This window comes from Stenella coeruleoalba (assembly GCF_951394435.1).
Source record: "Stenella coeruleoalba genome assembly, chromosome: 5".
NCBI lineage: Eukaryota > Metazoa > Chordata > Mammalia > Artiodactyla > Delphinidae > Stenella > Stenella coeruleoalba.
Window position 1 is genome coordinate 50,466,346 of NC_137150.1, and position 23,727 is coordinate 50,490,072.

General features: G+C 40.9%; 1 protein-coding gene across 8 annotated transcripts in view; it reads left to right on the forward strand.

Moving 5' to 3' along the window:
- The window catches only part of FNDC3B (fibronectin type III domain containing 3B), a 468,247-nt gene that overhangs the window by 112,375 nt on the left and 332,145 nt on the right, over positions 1–23,727 (forward strand). For 2 of the 8 annotated variants that reach the window (XM_079921935.1, XM_079921943.1), the window contains exon 1: positions 281–634. The exons of 4 other annotated variants lie outside the window; for them this stretch is intronic. The gene's annotated coding sequence lies outside the window, so the exon portion shown is untranslated. Of the gene's footprint in view, positions 1–280; positions 1,546–2,416; positions 12,638–23,727 lie in introns of those variants that run through there. 2 more of the 8 variants (XM_079921942.1, XM_079921941.1) reach the window with 2 other exon arrangements.

Consider the following 23,727-nt stretch of genomic DNA (forward strand, 5'->3'; position numbering starts at 1 on the left):
GGTGTAATAAAATCTGTTCACGCTACGTTAACCATATGAACAAACTGCTGTGGGAAATAGAGAAAGGTGACAAAATAGCTCATAAGGTTGTTGTGGGGATTTTAAAAAAAGTTAATATATGTGTAAATGAAAAATAATGTCATAGTTTTAGCTCTGATTATTACTCAGCAAACCCTGCATTTATATTGGTGTTGGCGATCGTTTGCAGAATATGCAGCCCTAGCCTTTCAGGAGTTGCTAGTTCCTCTAAGCCTAAGACTTCTTTAGTCCGGCTGAACCAAAAAGAGTTTCCGGATAGTTATGCAGGTCTGGAGGCGGGGGGAGGGGGAAGGAGGATCCCACAGCGCCTGCGAATCTGAGCTTGTGGAGGCGGTTATACTCGGCAGATTACGGCAGGGGGCGGGCCCCAAATCCCCATGTGGTCCCGACATCATTGACATGGCGGAATCCCCCATCTAACCCTCCTGGTAGTTATTTGAGCGGCGGCGGCGGCCGGAGGACAAGGAGAGCGGCGGCTGCAGCAGCGGCGGGAGCTGCGAAGGGGCGGCAGGGATTCTCGGGGCTGGCTGCTGGGAAGGCGTGGGAGACCCGGTGTGTGGCGCGCCCGGAGCCCCGCGTTTCAGCCCGAGGGAAGGTAAGGCATGCAGGAGCGGGAGAATGCGGGGAACCCGGACCCCGAGTCTCAGCCGCCCGGTCACGGCGCGCTGGAAAGCCCCGACCGGACGCCGAGTCCGCCAAAGTGCGTTCCTGTCCCGGAGCGCTCCGGGCGCAGCGGGCTTCCCGAGGAAAACTTGGCGCCAGAGTGCTGGGGCGCTCCGCGCTCTTCTGGGCACCCCGGGAACACGGGGCCCGGGAGCGGGGGTCGGCCAACGCTTTGGGGCCGCGTCTTACTGGGCTCCGGGCCCCCGCTCGTCCCCCCAGCTGGCCAGGGCTTGGAGGAGGGAAAGAAACGGGTAGATTCTTGATGGAAAAAAAAATCTGGGCAGTGGTTCCCGGGTTCTCCCTCCCCCCCCCCCCCCCGCCCTCTCCCCGTCGCCCTCCCAGGCCTTCCCAGCAGATTTTGTCCGAGGAATCCGCTCCCCCTCCCGGAATCTCCGCTGCAGGAACGCTGCCCGGGAGGGGGAGGGCGGGCGGAGGGGCCGAGGAATCTTCGACGTGTCACTTTCTGAGGCTGTAGATTTCCATATGGTGGAGGGGAGGAGGGCGGGTGTGCGAAGTGGGGCTGGAAGTTGGGGCCGCCTCTCCGCGCCAGGCGGGGCGGGCCGGGACCTCCGACCCGGGGATGCTCGCGGGGAGGGTCCCGAGCCCGCGCCGGCCCCCAGCCCAGGCCAGGCCTCTCAGGGACACTCCCCGCCTCGCCGCTGGCCACCTCCGTGCGCGCCACGTCCTCCCTCCCCGTCCTGCCCCCCGGGCTCCCCCCGGGTTGGGGGCGGTAACCGGCGGCTGCGGCCGGACTCGGCGAGCAGGCGGCTGGAAGCTCGGGCGGGGGAGTGGGGCGCGGCGGGAAGGAGCGGGCGACCGGGTGTGTGGGCCAGCGTAGCTCCGGTCAGTCGGTCACCCCGAGGGGCGCCCGGGCCGGGGTGGGGCCGGCGGGCGGAATCCGTGCCCAGAGGCGACCGGGAGGGGCCGCGCGGACCGTCTGGTGCCCGCGGTGGGGCGGGGGCCGGCCGGCGTGGGAAGGGCCTGTCACTCTGGGCGGAAAGTGGGGCCTCGGGCTGTGCCCGCGAACTTTCCCAAAGGCCCGGTCCCGGCGCCCCGTGGGAGCCCGAGCACCCGGGCCCGGTGTCTCTGGAGACTGGGTTGGGCCGCCCGGAGGCGCCGTTGGCCGGGAGGCTTCCAGGAGTGCGCGGTTGGAGTTGGAGCTTTTCGAACCTCAATTCCCACCCTTCTATACCTGACGAAGGGAAGCAATGGCATTTTATCCAGACAGTGCCGTTTGCGGACTTACTTAAAAGTTAAAACTTTTTATATTTTATATTCTCATCAGTCCAGCGTGTTCTTGAAACGAAATTTGGAATTTGGCCGCGACGGGCCAACGCTGGGGCCCCAGATCCACACGTTTCTCTCTCCATCCCTGTTGGTTTCTAGTCTTCCTCCCCATCTTCCATCCAGGGTTAATCATATTTTGGGACAGGCGAGGTCGTTTGTTCGGTGGGCACCCCCTGATTGCTTGTATGTTTATTTTTTAATGTGCAGTTATTTGATTTGAATTTCCTCCAGTTTCCGGGCCCTGGTGGGGAAAGCTAAGGAAGAGGGAATACGCCACCTTTTTTTTTTTTTTTTTAAATGTGGAGAGAGGTGGGGCATTGGAAAAGGGGAGGCACGGTGGTTGTAGGCAGAGAGTGAGAGGGAGCAGACAGACCCGGAAGAAAAGGAATCTGCTCTGGAATAACACTTTTTTTTTTTTTTTTTGGAGGCTTCTGGCCTCGGGCAAAAATGCACCGCTCTGTTCTCATTTCTACTGCCTGAGTTGCTCTTCACTCTCAAGTTAACGCTGTGACTCTGGGGCCCTGGACAACGCCCGGGGGAAGAGACCCGCAGCCACAGCCAAGAGCAGCTCGTGGCCCTGGTTTTGTGCCTTGCATGGGGCCCCGTGGTTCTCCCTGATTGGAAGCGGCCTCTGTGGAACCAGCGTTCAGTAAATTTCTTGGCTCCCGGGGAGCAGCTATTAACGAGGGTAAAGTCTTTGGGCATGCTTCTGGTCCTGCAAGGGGACTCCCCCCCTATAAGGGTGTAATTCTCACTTTGTTTAGACGCTAGAGGGTCACCCACAAGCTGGCTAAGAATGAGGCATAGCTGGTAGAAAGAAAAAGTCTCTAAAAAATGGTACTTAGACTCGTATGTGCTTTTAAAGTGTTTTGGCTTAAATGCTTGTGAGAGAAAAAAATTCTACGTGAAGATAGCGTTCATTTTAAAAGAGATCTTAAAACTGCAAGATACTATCATGGAATAGGAGGTTGTAGCTTCTAATTACAGTATGTACAATATCAGAAAGATATTCCAGTAACCTTTTAAGACAGACCTTATAAATAGCTCACATCAGACCATGGGCTGGCTGTATTGGAGAGCCAGTCTTCCAGGGTTTCTAGAGGAATGCTTGGGATCCGTTAGGAAGCTGGCTGTAGGAGCCTGAGTAGTAGTTTACTCGGTAGGAGTTTGTGCCCCTTTTGCTTAACACTTCATTTTATGTGGTAAAATTTGATAACGTCCTTAGAACTGAAAACCTGAAGAACTTCCCAGCTTTTCAGTTTTAGGAAAATGAGGCCCAGGGAGGGGAAGTGACTTGTTTGGTATTGGCAATCAGAGATTAAAATCCAATACAGAATTGTATTAATAGCTACTCTTTTTTTAGCTATCTAATGTGTACTAAGTACTGTGTATTGTGTTTTTTATATATTATCTCATTACAATTCTAATCTTTCAATTTAGGTGATGTTAAGGACATTTTATAGACAAGGCATTGAGGTTCACAGAAATTTAGTAACTTGTGTAAGATTACATAGAATTTTCTTCTGTAATGCAAATGGTTTTATATCTGCTGTCCAGTATGGCAGCCACCAGGCACGTGTAGCTGTTGTACCATTTAAAATGTGGCTAGTTCGATGGAGGAACTGTATTTTAAATTGTATTTACTTTTAATTATCTTAAACTGCTACTTGTGGCTAGTGGTTAGGTACCATATTGGGGATTGCAACGTAGAACTTTCTGACTCTCAAATCTATTCACGTTTATTGCTTATTTATTGCTTTTAAGATCTTGTAATTCAGTTTTCTTCCTTCCATACCACCAGAGGAAGATTATATTCAACTCTTAAGTGGAATTTAAATACTGGATTACCTATAGCTCAAAAACAAGCAAAAAATGTTTTTTTAAAAATACTTGAATGTCATGGTAAAAACTGATAGAAAAAAACTTTGTGACATTTTCTGTTTGATTGAAATAACTGCCTATAGGAATTGCTGAGAAGGTAGTTAGAGCTTCTTGGTTATTTCAATGTAATAAAAGTAGAAGTAGGGAGCAGCATGAAAAATCACTGATGGGGAGTTGAAAAAAAATTACCCCTGATATCCATGGTTACCTGTTAATTCGGTGATTCTTTTCAAATGTCTTCATTCAGGTAAATAATATAGCCAAACTATCACTCACTTTTCCTTAACTAGCTGCACAATTAATCTGAAGAATTAAAATCATTGCTTTACTACCAGAGAATGAAATTCAAATATAAAGCACTAGATCTGTCTGTGAATTGGGAAGAATATGTTTAAGATTGAAACAAACAGCAAGAAAGATTCTTTAGGTGGCATATGGTCAAATAGTTTTCTAATTAGTGGATTTAATTTAAATCTGTTACATTTTAGAATTTATTTGGTAGAAGGAATTTCAACAACTTTTTGATTTTATATGAAATAGTGAAAATTCCAACTCATGTTAAAGTAAGCATTCATTTATGTGGATTTCATCCATAAATATCCAGTAACCCAATACCTTTTTCTTTCTGGTTTTTTTTTTTATGCATACTGCTTTCAGGAAAAGACAGATGATAAAATAATCTCTTTTTATTAGGATTTTAAGAGCAGTAACTTCCAGATTCATTATAAATATATCTGAATCTGCTGTATCTTTCATAGTTACTGTACTGCTCAGGGATAATTGCAGCTCATAATCCTGACCCTAGAGCATTATATGATCCTGAAAGACCTACACAAGTAAATCAGCTTTAAATTGTTCTATATTATTTTAGTGTTATGTGAATTGCATGGCCTCCAGCTCTGAAAATTATAAATTCAACTAAAGGTGAGGCATCAGTTAGACAATCAGATAGCTGAAAAACCCTTTCATACCCATTCCTGACTATTGGGATCATAGTTATTTTCAAGGAACCAACATAAGAACCATGTTATTGGATTATAGTGTTCTTGTGAGTGTGACAAATATTGGAAACATGATTTAACTCAGGATGTATGGTTCCATTTTTTAGGACATCAAGGTGCTTAGTACAAATGAGACGTAATTTAAAAGATAAAGATATCGAAATGATTGGCAAAGATTAGAAATCTTATACCCTCTGGTGCAGGCCACATCTGAGTATGGGTTTGAAATCAGAATATCTTATCTGTCAAGGACTTAGTTTACTTCTTGGCTGTGTGTCCCTGTTAGACTACTGAACCTCTCAGTCTGGGTTTCCTCATTTTAGTATAAGGCGAAAACATCTCACCTGTACCATTTATCAGGTGGTTGTCACAAGGGGTTAATGAGTCAGTGTATTGAAAAGTGTTTAGCAAAGCCTTATACAAACTCCATAGTTCACTATATTCCAAAGTTTAAAAACTGAGCTGTTCTTACAGTATTACTTTGTATGTTTTCAGAGACCTCCAAATTGTGTTTGGCCACTTTGAAAAGTGGTTTATTTTTTCCTTTGTGACGAGTAAATAAAGTTTCAATCTTTAGATAGCAGTTTCATTTTCTCCCTACTTTTAATGTAATAGTTGATCTGTGACCTCTCAAAAGTTGTCTTTCCTTACATGTGGTCCGTAGCTCGTTAGCATTGCTGAAGTGGACAAGGCAGTCTGCTTGATTCAGGGTCATTCTTGAGGTGGAGGGGACAAAGTGCAATCTCTTATTAGAGGAACTTCCAAAGCAATGATAGAGGCATAGGCTTTAGTTCCTGTATATTATCTTAGTAAGCCTGTTATTTGAGCTTTCAATAATTATAGCTGAGAATGGGGGAAAAGAATCATTTTCTGTGTAGGGGAATCTTTGCATCCTACCTCTGTTTTCACTTTAGAAATCACAATTGCCTTTTCTTCACTTTAACAAGGTTAATCCATTCAATGAGAGTTTTTTGTGTTAAGACATTTTCAAGCAAACCTTAATTCTCATCCTTAACAGCTGTTGGGAATGCACTTAGGTGGTTGAGGAGAAGCTTTATTCTTTAGTTGACATTGAATGCCTTTGAATATAGGAAAATATTCATAAGCCCACACTTTTTTTTTTAACCTTAAAATACACAGTATGGTACAGTATTAATGTGTTTTTTAAACGGCAGAGAATGCTTCAATCACTGTGGCTAGACAGAGGCAGGTTTCTGTGGAAGCCAAAATATAGGCTCACTTGGGAGGATGACTTGAGGTTGGTACTTGAACTCTTTGCAAGGTACAGCCAATGAGAGGCTGATCTCTAGTCACAAGCTTACCCAGAGGGGAATTGTTTGTGGTGCAGGTTTAGTGTCAAGGATGAGTCCTTGGAGACCAGAGGTATGTGGGGTTGGAATTGGGGGTTGGGAGGTTTTTAAACCACCAGATATAAATCAGGTAAGATAGACTATAATGATCAACTATTACAGGTGGGGAGGTTTCTCAGTTTAAAAATGGATCAGTCCTTGAATCTCTTTTTGTCCCTAGTTGAGATATGCAAGTTTAGCATTCTGAAACACCTGGATTGTAATTTCATTGGCTGATGAGATGTCTTTGGCAATACTCCCTGTCGGTTCAGTCACTGGCTCCTAATATCTTTTGTTTCTATAATATTACAACTGCTTGTCAGTTTTTAAGTAACTGGAGGGAGGAGATTTTAGTGAGACGGTGTTCAGCAAAAGCTAGCATTATTTGAGATTCTAGTAGGTATCTTTAAAATGTCCCGTGTGTTAAATGATTATGTTTGATTTTAAAATGTAATTTTATTTCATTCACTTGTTTATTGACTCAGGAGGCACTTACTGAGTTCTAAACTGGGTTCTTAATGGCATATTCTTATGCTGTCCTGACTTTTTGGCAAATGCAAGACATTTTTCTGTTTACTTATAGGGGTATTTTGCTCATATTTTTGGAATGTAGTATAGAGAGCTGTGTCTACCACCAGACTCCTAGAGCAGGATGGTGATAACTTCAGTCCTTTGCTCCTTTCTGAAACTTGAGAAATGTTAAAATTGGAGCACCTATAGGCTATGTTTAAAACTAAATTTATGTTAGAATTTTAGGCTTCCGATACTTCCTTGTTTTGACTCTGGAAGATGAAGGTTTTTATAATGGCAACCAGTTAGAAAAATTTGCTTAAACTAAGTTGATATAATACAAACTCATAGTGTTCAATTATGAAAAGCTTTCTGTTGAAATAATTATCCAGATAATTGTCTTCATACATGAGCAAATATAGTATGTTTGAGAAATAATGGTAGATTCTAAAATCCCAGGAAATAACATGATTTAATTTATTCTTAAGGATCTCAGTCAGATTCTCCACAGCTGGTGGAAGAGGGTCTCTGTTAAAAATAACTCCATTGTTCTGGATGTAACTAATTAGGAATTTGCAATTATCCAGGCAAGTCTAGGATAAAGTTTGGCTTCCTACTCTATATGAAAAGGTTTTACCATAACAGAAGTTTAAATAGATCATAGAGGGAATATTTACCTAATTAGGAGGACAAAACACTTTAAGCACCTTGGAAAAATCAATTTACTTAAAAGCAGTGTAAAACTGCAGCATGGGTGGAAGCTAGTTCTCCTAGTGCGCTTTTTCATAGAGGTGCAGGACCGCCATGAAATACATGTCAATTTATTCAGTGCTATCACATGAACTAGGAACAGTTTACCAGCAAAAGTTAGAACTATATTTTTGTATGCAAAATAAATCACAACAATAAACAAATATCCACCTCCCCATCTCACCCCACCCCCACCAATAGACTCCCAAATATGCCTGTTGATTTGTTTTGGCGGTTTTCTGTTGCCATTTGTTTTGCTACTTGCTGTCTCCTGTAAGCACTTGATGGCAGATTGGTAAGAGCAGGTGTTAAAGGTTTAAGGACATCATTATTGCTTTTAGCTGCCCATCTCCTCCTCCGTGAGTTTGGGCAAAGTTGTGGAAACTACTGCCAGTGGTATTTAGGTAAGCTCATTACACAGCCTCGTCTTCTGGTTTACTAAAGCAAGACCTTCTTGTTCCAGGTACTGTGTGAACTGACCCATAAGAAAGGTAAATTTCCTTTAAAATATCTCAAGTATTTGCATCCACTTACTCAGACATGAGATTTTCAAGTATATGACTTTTTAGGGTTCAGATTGACAAGTTTTTATGGTACAAGTTCTAAGTGTAGGATCATTAATATATTTTTAGGGTATTCTCCTTTTTCTCTTATATTTTAAAGTGTTATTTTTAAACACATTTTATATTTTCTATTAAGTCATTTAAGAGGAAAATACTAAATGTCTTCAGATATTACTGTTCCTGATTTTTCTGTTGTGGTTTTTCTTGTATCAGGAAAAAAAATTTAATTTAGGGTAATAAAGGTAAACATTATTCCGAATTAGTGAATCAGAGAATACTTAAGAGTATATTGAATTGGAACACCAGTGTATTGTTGTTGGGAATGTAAAAAGGTGCAGCTGCTGTGGAAAACAGTTTTGCGGTTTCTCAAAACGTTAAATATATAATCGCCTAGCAATTCCATTGCTAAGTATGTACCCAAGATAATTGAAAGCAGGGACTCAAACAGATACCTGTACACCAGTGTTTATAGCAGCATAATTTAGAACATCTAAAAGGTGGAAACAACCCAGGTGTCCATTCACAGATGAATGGATAAACAAAATGCGGTGTGTACATACAGTGGATTATTATTCAACTGTAAAAAGGAATGAAATTCCAGTACCTGCTACAAGATGGATGAACCTTGAAAACATGCTGAGCGAAATAAGCCAGACACAAAAGGACAAATATTGCCTGTTTCTACTTATGTGTGGTACCTGGAATAGGCAAATTCATAGAGAAGAAAGTAGAATAGAGATTACCAGGAGCTGGGGAAAGAGGAATGGGTGTTATAGTTTAATGGGTACCGAGTTTCTGCTTGGGATAATGAAAAAGTTCTGGAAATGAATAGTGGCGATGGTTATACAATATTGTGAATGTACTTTAATGCCACTGAACTGTACGGCTAAAAATGGTTAAAATGGCAAATGTATGTATATTTTATCACAATAAAAAATTGAAAAAAATTGAAGGAGATTTATTCCACAGGATTTCAGCTTGCCTCTGTTTGCTCCCCCTTGGTCTGCTCCATGTTGGTGTGTAGATGTTTCCCCGCCCTCCCCACCTCCCATTACAGAGTAAACGGAGATTCTCCTAGGCCAGTTTTGGAGGTCAGAGTTTCCTTATTTTATTAACTGAGTTGAATTTAAGAGGAGACTATTTAAAAGTAGGAGATCTCTGGAGGGAAAAGAAAGATATTTTAACATTTAGATGAGCCAGGTAGTTTATTAGTATCCACAGACCACATAGGCACATAAAGGTAATCTATCCTGAATTTCACTGTGAGTCATCCAAAAACCAGAGAGTAGGATGTACAATTAGACCTGTCATATTTTCTAACCTTTAAACCTTTTTTCCCCCCCCAATTTTGTCATCTTCAGTACTTTAGGGAAAACTCTGATTTCCACTTAGAGAAAGGGTCTAAGTCATCTCAGTACTTAGTGTTGGAAAAGCATTCGGTGCTAACATTCTTCAGTTTGTTAGACCAAAACTTATTGGGAGGGGATAGAGTGAAAGCAAGCAAGCATGTAGTATTGTTTTATTCATCTGAACTTGCCTCTAGCACCTAATAATTTCATAGTGGTGACTTTTCTCTGAGTGTCGGTGTCTTGTTTCTTTTTTTGCTTCTGAGGTATTGATGTTGAGTTTGTGCAGATCACTTATGAAAAGATGGGGCAGGATTTTTGTTAAGTGATTGGATATAAAGCTTAAACGTCAGATGTAAAGTGCATGTTAGGAATACTGAAAATATCAGGTAAAAATTCAGATAGAAAGATTTAAGTTTACATACAAATAAGTTCAAGGAAAAATTATACCGTATACTGTGAAATATTTGCCGTCCGTAATAGTTCATTAATTCCTGAACTCCCAGAAAACAGTATAAAGTCGCAAGGGTATGATGCCAGTGTGTCTGCATGCTTTGCCATCTATAAGGGTATATTTTCTTTGCTGTATGTGTAAACGGCTTTCATACCATAGCAGGTCATTTTTGTGGCCGAGAAATTACTCTAGAGATAGGATCATTACGAACTGATTTCAAAAGGTACAGAGAGTCACAGTCTCTTTATATCTGGTAGAGATATGAGGAATTAAAACACCATGTTCACAGAGCGGTCTTCACTGATTTTTGACCTACTCAAAAGAAGAGAGTGTCTCATTCTATTTTGCATATACTCATTTTGTTCCAGAGCCATGATTTCAGGTAATTTATCATTTTCTTTAATTTCTTCTGGCACTGTTTCTATACTTTTCAGAACACTTGTCCTTTTCAGTGTTGTCTGATTGTTTCCTTGTCACTCTTACGTGAGTGTAAGGATATTTACTGATTTAACTTAATGTCTTTGATGGTGAGTGCATAGTAAATGCTCACTGGATGGATGGATGGATGGAGAGACAGATGAATTCCTAGGTTGAATGTGCCATTTAAACTTAGTACCTCTCCTCAGGTGCTCAAGTCATTATTTCTTCTGCTGAAGTTGATTTCTTTGAAGCATGGGCCATGTTACAGGCATTTTTGTGTTTCCACAGTTTTCCTGAAAAGTTTTTTTTCTCATGGTAGGGATCTAATAAATATTAAACAAAACAAAGGCATGAGTCACCTTCAGTGCAAACCTAGCCTTTCATTTACTGTTATTTTAAAGAAACAAAGTTCTCCAGAGAATACGTGGACTTTTTTTAGGTCTGTATCAGATCACTAATTGATTTTGAAAATACAAATAGAATAAATAGCTTATATTTCTGTTCCCTAAAAATGTGGACTTCAATTATGTATGTTTTGCTTGTCTATTGGAGTCAGTTTGGGAATTATAAATTAAGAAAATTATTTTTTGAAAAAGGTGACTTTTCAGAGATCTGTGGTAGTTTAAAATGATCTTTTATAGGGAAATTCTAGAAGGGAGGCATTAAGGGACAGAAAAACAGCAACAACAATAACAACAACATATGTCTTGCTGAGATGGTGGGGGTCCAGCAGAGAGAGTTGATTCTGCTGCACTGGTGGCCAGAGTGTTCAGTGCTAAACTGAACCCTGGAGAAAGGGTCAGAGGGCATGTCATGGAAACCTGAGGAGAATGACCTCAGCCACTTGAAGGTGGCAGTAAAGCACGCCTGAGAAGAGAGGACTTTCTTGGAGCATTATAGGGGGTGGAGGGTGCATGTGCTCTTATTTATTATGTCTGGGGTGGGATCAGAAATCTTTATTAGATGCTTCAGGTGAGTGATATGATCAGACAAGTTTGGGAAACGCAGTCTTGGGGACTCAGCCCTCTTGGTAATCTGTCCTTTTAAGGTTTTTGACCTGATGGCTGGAAAGAACTGAGGTGAGAGGAGTAATTAGGACACCAGAGGACTCTAGTTAGGACCTAGGGCAGAATCGAAGGTCTCCTCAGAAGAATTTAACATCGTATTCTTCAGGATAAAGTGATAACCAGCTCTTAGCAGTTCAGTATAGAAACAAGGACACTTGTCACTTGTGCACTAAACTTCCAAACATTCTAACTGCAAGTCGGATGTAAAATATAACAGTGACCAGCAATTGTTGAGCACCTACCATGTGCCAGGCACTTGCATATATATATATGTATATATTCATTCATTCTTCCATATTCATTAAACTATGAAAGGTAGGTATTATTTGTGTTTTTCTATGTGTTTCCACCATCTACCGCAGAAGCCAGAACATACCTGCTGCCCTATAAGTGGTTGTGAACTAAGACTAGAAGACATGCTCAAAAAGGTTAAAAAGATCACCTAGATTGACTCCAAAACTTCTTTCCAGCTGTATCACACTGCTGCTTTAATAGTTCACATTAAATGTCTTAATTGTATATCCAGACTTGGAACAGTGTCTATTTGTGTTCCCAAGTAGCTGATGCTAAGGCTAAGTATTCGTTGAATGCTTTCCATGTGTTCAACCTGTCTATGGTCCAGAAACCTAAAATTTTCTTTCGAAACAATAATAATAATCTGGACATCTCCCAAGAGGGAGATTTTCCTAGATTGTTTTCTGTAAAAGCAACTTAACCTTGGAATGAGAGAAACCAGAGAATAAAAGTATACTGTCTACTTCATAGACAGTAATATATAAGAAACTCAGTATAGTGAATGGGAAAAATCTAGAGCAGTTGGCTAAGAAATGGTAATGAAGTTTTACCTGACTGAGACATTTGAAAAATTCTATGAAAGAGAGTCCTTTTCACTCAGTGGCAGTACAGTTTTGTTCATCTCGCATTCCCTCTCCTCAGTGCCTTTCATTTAAGTTCATTTATATAGGGTAAGATCCTGTACTTATAATTTGCACCTGGAAAAGCAAGGCCTCCCATGCCTGATACTAATCCTTTCTGTCCTTTTAAGGCTAATAGTTTGTGGTGTTTGGGTTGCACCGAAGGCTGCCACGGGGACAGGATGAGCTCAGAACTGATTAGAACGTGTCTCATCTCTGCATGCGCAAAGAGCAGCTCCCGTGGTGAATAAGAGGTGACCTCAGGATTCATAGGAGCCCTGTGCTTTCCCAGACGGCCCGGGCTAAACCTGGGGAGCTGGCAGCCCTAAATGCTTCCTTTGTTAGAAATTATTGAGTTCCCTACTCCATCTTTAGAGAGTGAGTTTACTGAAGGTGAGTTAAGGACAAGGCTTTGAAGTGGGACCTGACTTGCTTTCTCTCCCTGTGTTTGTGTGGGGCGGTGTGAATGAAGACACCAATGAAGGCGCAGCGCCCAAGGTGGTGTTACCTAAACACTGATTCTCACTGCTTCACAAAAATGCTGCTCATGGTCTGGAGGAGCTGTGTGCTTCCCTGGGGATTGTGTTTCCACAGAATGGTGAGGGCTGTTAGAACAACCTTCTCTTGTTTCTCAAAACTTCTGCCCAGGAGGGAGGCTATAAATGGTAAAATGTTCACGACGGGTTGCCACCCCAGAGAAGGGCTCCCCAACACTGGGCTGCCCATGGCCCTCCCCTCGTTACAGCTGGGGGCCGGGAAGCCTTTGTCTTTGTCTTACAACCCAGCTTTCAGAGCTTGCTGGCGGTGATCTTCATGACACAGAGTACCATAGGATCTAACTAACTTTAAAAAATTGTTTAAATTTTTTTTATTGAAGTATAGTTGATTTACAATGTTGTGTTAGTTTCAGGTATACAGCACGGTGATTCAGTTATACCTATGTATATATATATCTATTTTTTTTCAGATTCTTTTCCCTTTTAAATTACTACAAAATATTGAGTATAGGTCCCTGTGCTATACAGTAGGTCCTTGTTGGTTATCTATTTTATGTATAGGAGTGTGTGTATGATGGAACTAACTTTTAAGAGCACTTAATTTTAAGACATCTATTTTATACCGTAAGATGTAAAGAAACTAGTTTTTTTTTTTTTGTAGGCACTGTAAAAAAGGAATATGTTTTAATTTTAGGATTTGAGCATTTTAATTTGCTAAAGTTTGGTTTAAATTGCTTGGGTCCTCTTCTGTCTAACCCTTCATTCATTTTTACCATCGTCACCTGAAGGTAGAGATTTACTTAACTTTGGATAAGAGATACTAAAATTGCCCATGTGTACACTCATGTTCAAGGAAATTATGAAATCAGTAGTTTTGAGCCTCCTAGAAAGGAAGTAAGTTCAATTTTTAAAATACTGTCCTTTTAAAATTACGTATTTAACTATTTAATGAATATTCCTCATTATTTATACTTAGTGCATGAAAATACTGGAAATGGGTATCCTTGTTGTTGTGCCACAGGTAAAGACTGGTAATTTCCAAACCCCTAGCTATATCCCTGAGTTCTAGACCTGTATATTCAACTATAGATATCTTTTTTTTTTTTGAAAGGGAACTTTATTTTTATTTATGGCTGTGTCGGGTCTTCGTTGCTGTGCGCAGGCTTCTCATTGCAGTGGCTTCTCTTGTTGGGTAGCATGGGCTGTAGGTGCCCAGGCTTCAGTTGTTCTGACACAAGGGCTCAGTAGTTGTGGCTTGTGGGCTCTAGAGCGCAGGCTCAGTAGTTGTGGTGCACGGGCTTAGTTGCTCCGCGGCATGTGGGATGTTCCCGGACCAGGGCTCAAACCCTTGTCCACCGCATTGGCAGGCGGATTCTTAATCACTGCACCACCAGGGAAGCCCATCAACTACAGATATCTTTACCTTACTTTCCCACAGGCATTTCAGACTCAATCTGCCTGCTTTTTTTTTTTTTTTTTAAAGAGGGCTATGGGAAGGGGGAGAAGAAATGGATAATAATTTTTAAGGCTTGTATTTTATTTCAGGCTTTAATTAACAACAGATATCTTTAATTTACCATAAAATTTCTTTATTAATGAGAAGTTATTTCCAGGTTTATTTGATTTTGACATATTCTAATCTTGCTATATGGTTACTGCGCTGTAGCTTTAACTGTATCTTAATGATACTGGTGACACTGATAATTTTAAAACATAGCCTTTTAGATTTTGCCATTTGCTCATTATATTAAATTTAAGCACGGTAACAATGTCACTTCCTATTTATGTTTTACTTTCCAATTCTCTTAGTTCAGTTTTCTCAGGAGTTCAAACCTATTAAGGCATAGCAGTTGGCTAGTAAGAGAAAATTGAGAATACAAATAAATTTTTCACTAGATTACATTAGCTGCATTTTGTTTGGAGTAATTTTAGGCTCCAGGTGTTTGCCATTAACGTTCCAGTTTTGCAAGTTTTCCTTTCTTGCTTTTGTGAGAAACAGGGATTGTAGGAGGGAGTAGAGGATAGTAGGCCAGGGTTTGGGAAGGATGTAGTACCAACAGAGGTGAGTGGGTTTGTTCCTATTATGTTTTACATGGGATGATAGGTTTTCCAAGTTCTAGTTTCCACTAAGTTACCTGTGAGTTCAGTAGAGGGGCAGTTCTAGTCTGCTGTCAGATATTCTGCTTGGTAGATTAATGAAGAACCTCTTTTAAAGTGTTTTTTTTTTTAAACACAGATTGCTGTATTTGTATATCTTTAATAAGTGTGCATTTTGGCCAAGAGGTAACTTTTTCATACCATTTTTCATGAAAAAGCATAAATACTTTTCTAGAAGGTTTAATTGCAAACTTTGTTAGATTAAAAGGAAACATCTTTTTAGAGGAACCATTCTTCTTGGGAATTCTTTAGTCCTTGTCTGTAAATAATAGCAGATTATCACATACCGTTTTCATATTTGGGGGGCATGGGAAACTACTCACTTAACTTGGAACTAATATTTTGGGTAAGAAGGTAAATCTTCAGTCATCATTTATAGTGGGATGATTGAGCCCCTGTGCTCTGGAAACTGAGTCCTGAGTTTGAGAACCCAGATTTGTAACTGCAGATTTGAAACTCTGACTTTGGTTAATTACTGAATCTTGGTGGCTTTGTCTGTTAAAAGGAATTGTTAGGGCTGTTTAGCTGGGTGTGGTGCTTCATCAAGTGCTCAGCAAGTGAGAGCTGCTGTTTTATTATTTTATTTTGTTCACTGATGACAGACATTTAATCGCTGGACATACTTCTTAATGGGGTGATAGTTATTTAAAAGCATTCCCCTGTTACTTGAGAAGTGTATATGAATACAAGCCTTGCCATCGACTCCTTGAGTGTTCTTGTTCAAGTGGCATCTTTGTAGCTCATCTCCAAAGTCACACTTAAGCTGTTAACCTTAGTAAGGTAGTGTTGGCATAAAATGGTAATATATGTGAGAGGCACTTTGAGCAGGGTGAGGGTGGGGAAGCATATCTGAATGCCAAGAAGTACGTACTTAAACAAGTGCTGATTCTACCAGTATTTTTCTTCTTCCCTGCCCCCTCAAAGAAAGGTTGTCTCTTTTTAAGTAGGTGTATGACAGCTCTGCTTCCTCTCCCAAGTCTAGGATCAAAGGAAAGTTGTAATAAAGGAGAGTCACTTGCTCCCATTCCCTCTCCTTTTTTGTGGATGTTGTTCTAACCGTTTTTAAGAGGGAAGATCAGGCCTTGACTTTAGTGGGCGAAACCATGGGGGCTCCAAGACCTGCCTTTCATCTCTGGGTCATCACCTCAAATGGTGTTCTTCATCTCTGTAGTAATGGCATAAAGACACCACTGCTGGGGAACGGCGCACTGCAGGCTAATACCTTGCTGTCTTTCTGGAAATCTTAGCTACCTTTGCTGCTCGCTGTTACGATGCTCATTTCTTTAGAATAACATAGGCTATTTGGCAGAGATGCCATGACTAGAGTAGTCTTCTCTGCTTTGGCAGTGCCTAAGTCTTACCAACTTCTTATAAATTGGAAGGCTAGCTCCAGAAAAAGTAAAAGAAAAACAAAACTGAATTTTAGCTGGTTGTTTACTGGCAGGGTTGTTCTAGACATAAACACAGTTGAATGGAAAGGATAGTAGGGATTGGAGCCTGACTTGCTCCATGAGAGTGAATGAGCCAGTGTTAAAGCTTAACGTTGGAGAAAAAAACCAACGTTCACTGTTTTAAAAAACAAAACAAAACAAAACCCAAAATTAGGCAGTCATTGCAGGCTAACCAATGAAAATTAAAGGTCAGTTTCTTCAGTGCCGCACCTCAGTGCATGCCCCAGGCAGTGTTAATAATGGCAATCCTATTATTTTCTTGCAGTAGGCAGGAAATGCTGTCTACACCCATTAGATTTGTTTGAGTGGCCCCTGGCTGGAAATGAAGAAAATTTAATTTTCTGACTTGCTAGGAGGAAAAAAAATCATGCAGTGCTGCACGGAGGTTGATTTGGGGGCTGGAATAAGAACAGTGTCATTTAAAAAAACTTGATGTTATTAATCTCGATGATAGGGATGTTTGGCCCTTATCCACATTGAAATCATGAATGGACTTATATGCAAGTTATGTGTGTAGGAAACCTTTCTGAATATTGTCAGCACTGGCTCAATTCTGGACTTTTAACCACATGTTTGCAAACTGCCTAATTCCTCGCATATCCCACTGGCTGCTGGAAACTTGCTTGAAGGAAGGCTTTGTCACAGGGTTTTTGTTTTTGTTTTTTTTAGAAGATTAATTTGCTTTCCAAAAGGAGCATTCATTTTGGAGAAATTTGTGTATTCATTAGGGCAGTCAATTACTTTGTAGTTTCAATAGCAAGAAGAAAAAATTGCTATTAATTAATGTTACAGAGAAAGTATGTGAACCCGTCCTTGTCTTTCAGAGTTACATTGGTTAATCTCGGCTCACTTGGTTTCCACTACTTTGTGTCCTTTTATTCAATAATGAAATCTTTTAAAATATGTTTTTTTTTAAAATCAGGTTGCTTTTCGTCTTACATCTTTACATTTTTTTAATGAGTCAAAAGATCTTTATTGCTATTTTGATGTTTGATTTATTGGGATGTTCTGTTACAGATTCTCAGTTGGTATATAATTCATTTTTCTAGGACAATATCAGGTTTTCCCATGAAATACGTAATGAGAGAAGGATCTTAAGTTGAAGGGACTTGCTTAAAATCATAGGAGTAGCCAATGCTAGAAGAAGCAAATGTTTCAGTCTTTGTGTGCAGAGGAGGAAAAAGAAACCATTCTATTTTAATGGATCTGTAATTCATATCGAATAGGACCTCTTGTGTTACTTCAGGTCATTGTTTTCGTTTTGCATTGACTATACACTTAGATATTTTTCTTTGTTTCCCGAAATGCCGTACTGGAAAGATGTTTCTAACATCTTCATAGGGAAGACCAGTGAATCAAGGGAGTTTTTAGGAGTATTGTCCTTTCGTTTTGTCTTAATTCTTAAAACCTTTAGCAGTTTGCTTCTACTGGAAAGTTTGCTTTCCATCTTGTCTCTGACATTTTGCTTCTGGTTGTCATCATTGTGAACATTTTTCATACTGTTTATTTTCCTCATTTATTCATCACCATAAGTACAAGAAGCAGCAAAGCATGGGATTCTTGATTTTTGTAGTAACCGTATTATATGTGTGTTGTGTAAAATACATTTTGGCGATAGCACATGACATGGTACATACGTGGGGGGACTTTTTAAAATCCAAATTTATATTTCATTTATAAAAGAAATGGTACTTTCTAGAAGCCTTTTCTGTAGTAAGGGTCCCAGTGGATTTTTTTTTGACGCCTCTGAGATTAGTCCTCCTTAAGATTCCTGACGGTAGTTGCACCCCATGGTGTGGGGAATTTGAAACTTACATATAAAAACAGTTAAAAGGCTTTGGAAAATTTCATGTGATATTGGGAATCAGATGTTTTGGTCTGAAAAATTGTTTGCTTGATTGGGAATTTAGGCTTGAAATGTTTGTACGGATTGTTAACTGGCTGGCTGGAATCTGTTATAGACTGGCTAACCTATTTGAAATATATCTGGTGTATTTAAGTTTGACAAGAAATCAGGGCAAAGATACAATTTAGGTGTTATTGTTTATTTTTCTAAGTCATTAACGCGATTCATGTTTTGCCATGGAAAAGTAATCATTGAAAACACTACACCTGATAGCCTGTATAAACTTGCTTAACCTTTATTGAGCATAACGATATTTTTTCCAGGATGCTGACCGGATGATTGCGTATAAGGATGTTTATCTATAGTCCAGTGAATTAAAACCTTTAGAGAAATAGAGGGCATGTATCGTTTATTCCTAGCGTTGTTCTTTTGAATGATTTGGTTAGTCAGAGCCTTCATTTTGAAATGTTTCAAACCAATTAGGCATCTTTTGACCTAGATCTTCCAGCCTTCAGCTTTAAGGAATACATACTTGGATTTGCAAGAATGTGAAGATTTAGCTAGGTAGTCGATTCCTGTTAGCTGTGAGAGGGCTTAGGCCTCAACTGACTGCTGTTTACTAGATACTTGTTTTTTCGCAGAATGTTCTTCCATCGTGGAGAGAAGACTCTCATAATGAACCCTCATAGTGAACCATTAAATTCTCTAATGTTCTCTCATGATTCTCATGACTCAATCTTGTCATGAACCTCTGAATAAGTGTAAGTAATGGAAGATGGTAGGTTTTAGTTTGAAATGATAGATTCTTCTTTTAGATGTTGGTCGGTCCCCTTGCCCGGGGGTAGGGGGTGGTAGTGCTATATGTTCACAGTTGTAGGTGCCTGCAGATGAGAATTGGTGGTGGTGAAGGACAGGCAGAGGATCAGGCATACTTATGAGTTGGACCCACACCCAGGCTTTCCCTTGAGTCCCCAGGTGATGAGGCTGACTTCCTACTTTGGTGAGAGAAAACCCTAACAGCCCACTCCACACTTTTCATTTCTCCTTTAGAAGTAGAAGGTTGTAGGAACCAGTGAGTTGTATGAACCAGTACCTGAAGCTTAGGGAGCCTTCAATTCAATCAGAACTAGTTTTTGTTTGTGTCTAGCTATAACGGTGTGGCAAGGAATGGAACAGGGAGACTTCTAATTCCTCTTCATCTTCCCCGCTATTATAGAAATTCCATGAGGGCAGGGACCATGTCTTTCCTTTTCTCTTTATACGGTGGCAGACAGTAAGTGCTCAGTGTTTATTGAGTACATGACTTAATGACTGAGCAAAGCATAATGTTTTGATACTGAGGTAACGTGTGTTTGAACCACGAGAAAACTTGTTTGATACCAGTTTTCAAGCCCTGTTCTAATTCTTGGAAGAAATATGGGATTTTCAATTTAAAATAACTGATACCTGAAAATAAGTGAAGACTGAAAAATGTTGGGTGTTCAAAGATAGTGAAGAACTATTTGTCTTGAAAGTAACAGAAACACTCAAACCAGCTTAAGCAAAAAAAAGGCTGGAATCAGTGGAAATGAGGGCAGTGTCTCTGGACCTTGTGAAGTCTTGGAACCCGCTCTGGGAAGTCACTGGGAGCCAAGGCTGCTTCTCTTCCTCTTTCCCTTCTTTTTTTCTTTGATACTTCTTCTTCTGTAGAGTCCATCTTCTATAAATGCTGGATGCTTCTAAACTCATAAAGTTTTTATCAGTTTTTATTTTTCCTTCCAAAATGCTAGTCTACACATTACTTTTTAGTAATGAATTGAAGGTATGGGTGGTAGAAAATCATAATTTATTTTACTTATCAGAATGGCTGCCTGTTAGGGATACTGAGAAAAGTGGGTGCATGAGGTCATCAGGCTGGTAGTCGAGATTTAGTCTGTGCAGTTTTACTCCCTTTAACAGTTTCTTATGCATGCAAAAAAAAAGGAGGTGTCCTGAAGCTGGTGACCTGTTGGCATTACCGGGAAGAGCCAGCCTCTGTTCTCTCTCTTCCACATTCTCCCTTGCAGGCTGTTTGTAAATTTGTTCTTTTTCTTTTCTGGGCTTGGCAAGTTGCCTCATTCTCCCACTCCCTTGTCCATGCCTGTTACCTGTCTCTTAGTACCCCAGTCATCTCCTACTTTTCTCCTCCCTGAAAGTCGGATTTTTCTCTTTATCACCATTTGATGATTCTTTAAGCGTTATGATTGATAATTTGCAATTTGAGCAGAGCTCATTTTCTATATAGTACTTCTAAGTACTTTTCTGACTTTGCCTAACTGTTCATTCATTCATCTTTCTCTCATTTTGACTTTCCTGAAGCCTGTATATCACTGAGAGAAAATACAATCTTAAGTAAGGGAGTAACTAATAGAGGTCAGATTGGAAGGAGAACGAATGGAGAATTAAGTGAATTTAGGAAGAGTCAGAAAAGAGTTTCCCGCTTTAAAACACGAGCCCTCTGTGGCTCCTGTAAAAGTGCAGTTTTGCTGTAGGAGCTGCTGCTGCGCCATCGCGTTTGCTCTTCTAGCTCCTTCAGATTCCTCTTTTGAATGCCCCATTGCCATTCCTTGTTTGCTTGTATCTTTTGCTCTCTTCCTTGTTAAATAGTTTCTTTTCTTGTTAAATACTTTGTAAGAAAGCCTTGATTTTTGTGTATTTTCCCCATTTTTCTTCAAAGGTTCCGTAGTTCCTTAAAACTTAGTCTTTTCTTGCAGTCTGTTTTTTCACCAATCACCTCTGTCACCTCAAAATGTCTTCACAAAGTCCTGCTTTTCCTTGTACCTCTTCGTCTTGTTCAGAATCTTGCAGTTGATTCCTCTCCTACTTCATTCCTCTCAGCAGTTTCCTTTGATGGTGATACTTGCCTTGGAATTTCTACTTGAGCCTCTTAAACCCTTTGGGAAAGGTAATTTTGTCAGCATTCACTTTTCTTTCTTTTCTATTCCAAAAGGCTAAGGACAAGGAATCCTTACGCATTCCTGTGCTGAGGAATCTGCTCTAAGGTTTCTGCTATCATTTTCTTATCAGGGTCTGGATTCTCTGTGAAGGTGCCCGATAAGACCTCCCATCTCTTCCCTGGTCTCAGGGCAGGACACAAGGGTTGCATCTGGAATTGGCTCCAGACACTCAGATACCATGAATTTAATAATGATTACATGATCCTTTGAAGGCAAACTAACAAAAGAGCTTCTCTAAGAGGTTAGCTGGGTAAAATCAGAATGGGATGATCTCTAATGACTTTTCTTGCTCTCTTATTACCAATCTGTGAATTTATCCTCAAGGAAGAGTTCGTCAGAAGGAGAGAACCATCATTCCCCATTTTATATATATTTTTATTTGTAATCTATCTGCAGTTTAATTTTTTTAAATTTTTATTATTTTTAAATTTTTGGCTGTTTTGGGTCTTTGTTGCTGCACGCGGGCTTTCTCTAGTTGTGGCGAGCAGGGGCTGCTCTTCATTGTGGTGCATGGGCTTCTCTTGTTGTGGAGCACAGGCTCTAGGCGCACGGACATCAGTAGTTGTGGCTCGTGGGCTCTAAACCGCAGGCTCAGTAGTTGTGGCGCACGGGCTTAGTTGCTCCACGGCATGTGGGATCTTCCCTGACCAGGGCTCGAACCCGTGTCCCCTGCATTGGCAGGCGGACTACTAACCACTGCGCCACCAGGGAAGTCCTGCAGTTTAATTTTGTATCAGTACTTAGCTACTGTTTACTCATTTGTAAAATTCCTTTTAACTTTGTAAAAACCAGTCTGCTACCAGATAAAATTTCAGATTGTTCAGCTTTAAAATGTTTTACTTAAAAGGATAAGATAGGGGGCTTCCCTGGTGGCGCAGTGGTTGGGAGTCCGCCTGCCGATGTAGGGGATGCGGGTTCGTGCCCCGGTCCGGGAGGATCCCGCATGCCGCGGAGCGGCTGGGCCTGTGAGCCATGGCCGCTGAGCCTGCGCGTCTGGAGCCTGTGCTCCGCAACAGGAGAGGCCACGGCAGTGAGAGGCCCGCTTATTAAATTAAAATTTAATAAATTTAAAAAAGATTGAATATTTGTAGGAAGTCTATAGCCATTGCTGACACATACCTTTCTACTTGTTGTGCTCCAGAGGAAGATCACCAAATTTAAGCCTGCGAGCTTTCAAGTTGCTCTTATTATCAGTGTCATATTACACGAAGTTGGAACTTTTAAGATTCATTATTTTTGGCAGAGATAATGAGAACTTTGATTTTCATTCACTGTCATCATATGTACCTGGCACATAGTAGGCACTCCATTTGGTTTATTGGATGAATAAAGAAAGTGATTCTGCTGTTCAGTGGGATATAAAAAGTCTCTACCAACATCACCGTTGATTGCTCCTGTTGCCCTGTGTATTATGCGACCCCAAGTTTATTGCAGCCTTACAGACATCTCAGTCACTGCAGGTGACAGACTCTTAAACTTTCTGGTGGAGTCCCATGTCTCATTCTTGGCAAACTGAAGTATAAATCAACATATATAGATTTCACTCTAGTTCAGAAATGGCTCTTTTTAGTGAAACTTGCAGAAGGTCCTACTTCCTGCCTGAGAAATAGGGTAATAGGATCACACCCGAAAAAAATGCTGCCTTGTTCAGAAGTGACATGATCTCTGTTCAGTTTGGAATATTGATAAGTGGGCAGATTTATTTGGAAGCACTTTGTTTTTACTACATGTGTAAAACTCCAGGGAACTCTGAATAAGAGATGAGGGGCTCCCTTTTGGCTGTGCATTAGCAACGTGGCGGTTACTGATCTGTCATTTACTTTGAAAAGGAATTACAAAGTTTTGGCCTCCTGCCTGGAGTAGCTCCAGATGGTCAGAAAAGATTTTTGTACTGAAGTCAAAGAGTATGTTGCAGTGATAGAATTGAGCTTGCCATGTTTGTATTAGAACAGGGTCTTCCCACTTCATCCCTCTGCAGAGTTTTTCCTTTCATTTTTTTTTCCCCCCCTGAGGGAGTAAGCGGAAGAAAATGCTGCTTTAGAGTTGTGGAATCTAATATTTGGAATACCTTTGTTCTTGGTGATGGTGATGTAGAGGTATGGTATGTGGCCCATAGAATTGCTTTGTTAATCTCAGAACCCCGGTACTCAGTATTTGCAAAGGACTCATGAAGAATTGGAATGTAGAGATACACCAAGACCATTCTAGCTGATTTGGAAATGGGGGTCAGAAGCTTCATTTGGGTTGCAGGTGCTTGTCTGATAAAGTGGCTGTTAGCCCACAACTGTTATTTAGTGGCTTTCCTTTGTCAATTGGCCCATCTCTCATGGGCGCTAGGCATTACTGCATCTTTCCTCATGTTTCCCCATGATTTTGTGGTCGATAGGGTAACGATGAAGTGTAGGTGTCCAGTATGGGTGGGAGGTGGGGCTCAGGGAGATACGAGCAGTGAGGAGGTCATGGTATTCACCAGCAATTCCAAGACTCTGCTCTTCTGGGCACTAGTGCTTAAGTTCTACACATGCCCTTAGGTCAACCTTGGAAGGGGAATGATGCG